Source organism: Octopus sinensis, linkage group LG3 (genome assembly GCF_006345805.1).
Source record: "Octopus sinensis linkage group LG3, ASM634580v1, whole genome shotgun sequence".
NCBI lineage: Eukaryota > Metazoa > Mollusca > Cephalopoda > Octopoda > Octopodidae > Octopus > Octopus sinensis.
Window position 1 is genome coordinate 3,455,297 of NC_042999.1, and position 5,550 is coordinate 3,460,846.

General features: G+C 35.4%; 1 non-coding gene across 1 annotated transcript; it reads left to right on the forward strand.

Annotated features, from left to right (window-relative positions):
* Positions 1 to 3,726: 3,726 nt before the first annotated feature.
* Positions 3,727 to 3,918, forward strand: LOC115209996. The gene has a single exon (XR_003881364.1). It is a non-coding gene; the product is annotated as a U2 spliceosomal RNA (small nuclear RNA).
* Positions 3,919 to 5,550: the final 1,632 nt, after the last annotated feature.

Below are 5,550 nucleotides of genomic sequence, written 5' to 3' on the forward strand. Positions count from 1 at the left end.
AATCAGAAAATAAAATAACTCAAGGAATGTCATGGCTGTATTGGTATCAAAACGGTTCAAGAAGCAAAAATGATTAATTACAGATTTAGCTTCAACTTCAAATTCATTTGAAACAAGAAAAAAAAATTGCCTAGCAGGAGATGGACCACAACATAATTTTGAGGGAGCATCATTTATGCTATAAGTAGGACATCCAAGTATTGCTCAAATGGTTTTCAAAAATATTTCTAGAACCATCCATTCTGATCTTAATACAGTGGAAATACTATATAGATATATATTAATTGCTAGCAAGGACACAGTATTTTGTTTTGCAACCATAATATACAACCAAATATATTAAAGGTTTACAAGTCATAGGTACAGGAGTGGCTGTGTGGTAAGTAGCTTGCTTACGAACCACATGGTTCTGGGTTCAGTCCCACTGCGTGGCACCTTGGGCAAGTGTCTTCTACTATAGCCTCGGGCCAACCTAAGTCTTGTGAGTGGATTTGGTAGATGGAAACTGAAAGAAACCCATCGTATATATGTATATGTATATATATGCATGTGTGTGTATATGTTTGTCCCCCAACATCACTTGACAATCAATGCTGGTGTGTTTAAGTCCCTGTAACCTAGCAGTTCAGCAAAAGAGACTGACAGAATAAGTACTAGGCTTACAAAGAATAAGTCCTGGGGTCGATTTGCTCGACTAAAGGCGGTGCTCCAGAATGGCCAAAGTCAAATGACTGAGACAAGTAAAAGAGTAAGTCAATATTGTGTCTTTTGTGTTCTCATTTTTTAAAAGTTCATCTCTACAGATTTTCTAGAGTGCACAGCCAGCACTGATAAGCTTTCAAAAGTGATTCTACAGGGAATATATTTTTGTCTAGATATCACTCAATCAGTGCTGACCTAGCATATAAATAGCTATTGAACATTTTTCCAGTCAGTTTTCACAACTGATTGTATTTGAAGAGTAAACCAATGAATTACAGGAAAAAAAAAAAATCTTTTTGTGGCCGTTGCCAGTACCACATGACTGGCCCTCGTGCCAGTGGCATGTAAAAGCACCCACTACACTCTCGGAGTGGTTGGCGTTAGGAAGGGCATCCAGCTGTAGAAACTCTGCCAGATCAAGATTGGAGCCTAGTGCAGCCATCTGGTTCGCCAGTCCTCAGTCAAATCGTCTAACCCATGCTAGCATGGAAAGCGGATGTTAAACGATGATGATAATGATGATGATGATGATTGAAAGTAGCTGGCTTCATTAAAGTCCTGAGTTTGTCCTATAGCAACTAGTCTCTCTCATGCATTCCGTTCCACCTCACCCTACACTAAGTTTCTTTTCATTTGTGTATTTTATTTTCATTTAGCATCACCAGTTTCCCATATTTTCATGGTTCAGGCAAAATTTGTTGAAGTACATTTTCCATGGTCAGATGCCTTTCCTGTCAGCAACCTTTACTTGTTTCTTATTTCTTTATTGCCCACAAAGGGCTAAACATAGAGGGAACAAACAAAGGGATTAAGTCGATTAAATCGACCCCAGTGCGTAACTGGTATTTAATTTATCGACCCTGAAAGGATGAAAGGCAAAGTTGATCTTGGCGGAATTTGAACTCAAATTGTAATGGCAGACGAAATACCTATTTCTTTATTACCCACAAGAGGCTAAACCAGAGGGGACAAACAGGGACACAAATGGATTAAGTTGATTACATCGTGCCCAGTGCGTAACTGGTACTTAATTTATCGACCCCGAACGGATGAAAGGCAAAGTCGACCTCGGCGGAATTTGAACTCAGAACATAGCAGCAGAGGAAATACCGCTAAGCATTTCGCCCAGTGTGCTAATGATTCTGCTAGCACTCTGCCTTCATTTTGTTTCTATCCATTATAATATATCCCAACCTTCGCTTGTTTCTATGCATTATAATATATCCCAAAGACCAGACATGTTTTCCACAGAAGACTTGAAAATGAACAACATCACTTGTATGATGGTGATGCTCGTTTACAACCATCAAAAGATGTCAAGACAAAGCTACACACAAATGAACACATATTTATGAAGGGCATCTCTTAGTTCCCGTTTACCAAATCCAGTCATAAGGCTTCGATGGGCCTAGGGACATAGTAGAAGACACCAGTCCAAGGTACCACACATTCAACTGGCTTCTATGAATTAAAAATCTGTTGTTCTCATAAGAGTTAAAATCATAGGAAGAGAGAAAGCTTAATTGCTATTGAGAACAGTAGGTTTTTAAGTATATTTTATCAGCTAATCTATCTACTACATTCTGAGTGCTTCCAGGAAATAATATGTCTATTTTGCCCAAGATAAGAGAAAAATATGGTTCACTGTATATGAATATAAATATATCAATAGTCACTGACTGAAACAGGTTTTCATATTAGCTGTAAAAAAAATATTGTATTACTTTTGTGAGAGATGGATATGAAGAAAAATCATGACACAACCAACAGAATATTATCTAAACTTACATTCATAATATCATAAATACATATTCAGATACACACACATATATATATATACATATAAATATACATGTGTATTTGTACAGAGAAGGAGAAGGAAATCAGGAGAGAGAGACTGAGATATTTATCTACAAGAAAATAGGCGATTTTTCAAACTCTTGCATGGACAAAGGAAGGAATTTACTCAATGTAATTTCATTATGGACCTTATGATTGAGTGGGTATCCTTCGAAATTACTAATATAAATGTTTGTCTTGTCAAGAAATCTACTATGTGTGTGAGAAAGCGAGAGAGAGAGAGGGATGGATGGAGGCAAAGTATATAATTATGTTTGCTTCTGTAGAAAGTAGTTGTAAATGTGACAAGGACTTCCACATGATATCTGCAAAGCATTTGTTAAAGAGCATCTAATTTTAAGTTACTTGTTCCATGGGGGTGGGCATGGAGGAGGAAATGCAAAAAAAAAATACTAAAGACCTGAGAGGGAAATAATAGAAGTGAACTATGCTGAATATTTTTTTTTTATATTTCTATCTTTTATAGCTAATATATAAGCCACAATACCAGTTGCATCCAAGTAAAATTCACCGTTAGATAAAGAAAAAAAAAGTTGAGTTTAGGAGTATAGCATTCTAAAAGTAATATTTTTAAGTGAAGTTTTGCAGTTTTGTTTTTTTTTTTAAAAAAACAAACAAATACCGTAAATCCTCAAGTATAATCTGCATTTTTTCACCAAAATTTAAAAGTCAAAATCCCTAGTGCGTACTATATACGAGGTTAAAAATGAAAAATATTTTAAAGCAATGTCTGAGTCTCTATTTTGCTGTCCGGCAATGTTTATTCAGACGCATTTTGTGATGTCGGGCACGAAAATACCTTAAGCTAAGCCTGAAAGCAATGAAGTCATAAAAGAATCATCCATAACTTGCAATAAGCAACATTTACTACACGTTATTACTGTTATTTCTTTATTTTCTGCAAACAAAATGCATAAAAAAGCTACATGTTTGCATTATGTTATATGTACAATAATAATAAAGGACGTTACCATATACATTTTTACAAACCAAGGACGTTATATAGACCTCCTTGACTCAAGTTAGAGAAGGGGTGCATATTATACACAAGGTTTAGGTTTTTCAGAGGTACAGACCCTAAAAATCCCCTGCATATTATACTCAAGGGCAGACTATACTCAAGGATTGACAGTAGTAAATATGTTTCTATTTAACCATCCCTTCATACTGCTTTACCCTTTGGCTAAGATCAAAGTGTAGTATTTGTTCTTATCAGCTTAATATCTGATACGGTCCCAGGTTAGGGCCATCAATACTAAACTGATTTTTAGAACAAGGCAAAGAATTAGGGCTTGCTCTGCTTTTGCCACAGGTTGGCCTGGTATTGCAGTACCTCCAGGATTCAGTCGATCTCCTATCTGAGGGATAGAAATTAATCATTCCTTCACACTTTTCATTTATAGTGTCCCAAGGGTGTGAAAAATATGCGATATAATTAGTTGGGCAAAAAATGAAGAAGACATTTAAGGTGGCAAGCTGGCAGAAACGTTAGCATGCCAGGCGGAATGCTTAGCGGTATTTCGTCTGCCACTACGTTCTGAGTTCAAATTCCGCCGAGGTTGACTTTGCCTTTCATCCTTTCAGGTTCGATAAATTAAGTACCAGTTATGCACTGGGGTCAATATAATCGACTTAATCTGTTTGTATGTCCTTGTTTGTCCCCTCTGTGTGTAGCCCCTTGTGGGTAGTAAAGAAATAAGAAATGAGGAAGACATTTATTACAACCAATCTAACTTTTTTTTTTTTCCATTTTGTATTTCAAAGCTGCCAAGCTCTGATATGCAGAGTTAAGTTCAAATCCAAACAATTCATTACTTAAATAACAATGGACTATGCCAACGGTTCCCAACCACTTTTCACATATAGACCCCTTTGATTCCTAATTCACTCCATTGGACCCTCATAATCATTCATATTTAAAAACCCAATTATATTTTTGTAATTAAACAACATTATGAATTGCATTAAAAAATTGTTCAAATATTTTGTGTGTTGTAGAATTATAACCAATTTATTGCAGATAAACTTTAACAACAAAATCTCATATGGGGCCCCTTAAGGGCTTGATGGACCCTGGTTGAGAACCACTGAACTATACGAAGTTGAGGTGCAGTAAATTCATTGTATAAAAGACAAAGTCTTTATTGGTTCCCTAAAATCTAATGGATTATAGGATTGATTGCCCCCATCATAATTAATCACTAATCCATGCATTATCAAAGGATAAAATATGAAAGAAAAAAAAACAACTGTCACATTGCGTTAATCTACAAGAAGTTATTTGAAAACACTGAAGGCATTTCTATTTCCAATTGCCATTCTTTTGATTAATATTTAATTTTATTTCTTCTTTAGAATCCATTTATCTATCAAATTTGTTAATTTTAAAGTCTCTTTCAGATCAAAACAATTTCAATAATTCCAAATTATTATATCATTTCATTATTATTATTATTATTATTATTATTATCATTATCATCATCATCATCATTGTATTTATCATGTTCCTTTCTTCTTTTAATTTTGGGTGTGGGTGTGGGTGTGAGGGGAAATTTCGTGAATTATATTTTTATTAAGATTCAATAATTTACAACATCAATGTCACAAATAATTCAATTCTCATCTTTCAAACGTTTATTATTTTAATTCTAATTTATATTCTGCCCCCCACCCGGCCACTCCTCTTGTTCTCTCTCTCTCTCTCTCTCTCTCTCTCTCTCTCTCTCTCTCTTTCTCCCTTTCCTCTGCCCCTCAATCGCTTGTTCAAGCTCTTTGTTGAATTCTCTCCTCTCATTTGTTATCTCCAAAATATACCTGTCATTTTTCATTGCTTTAATTTATTTATAGATGTCAAACTCATTCAATGTCTACATTGGAATTCCAGCAGAGTTCTTGTCTATTGTCTGTTGGTTCTTTTCAAGAAGACCCCCTTCCCCCTCTCCGCCGCCGTCCCCCACTTTGGCATGCAAGAAAACATTGAAGAATACA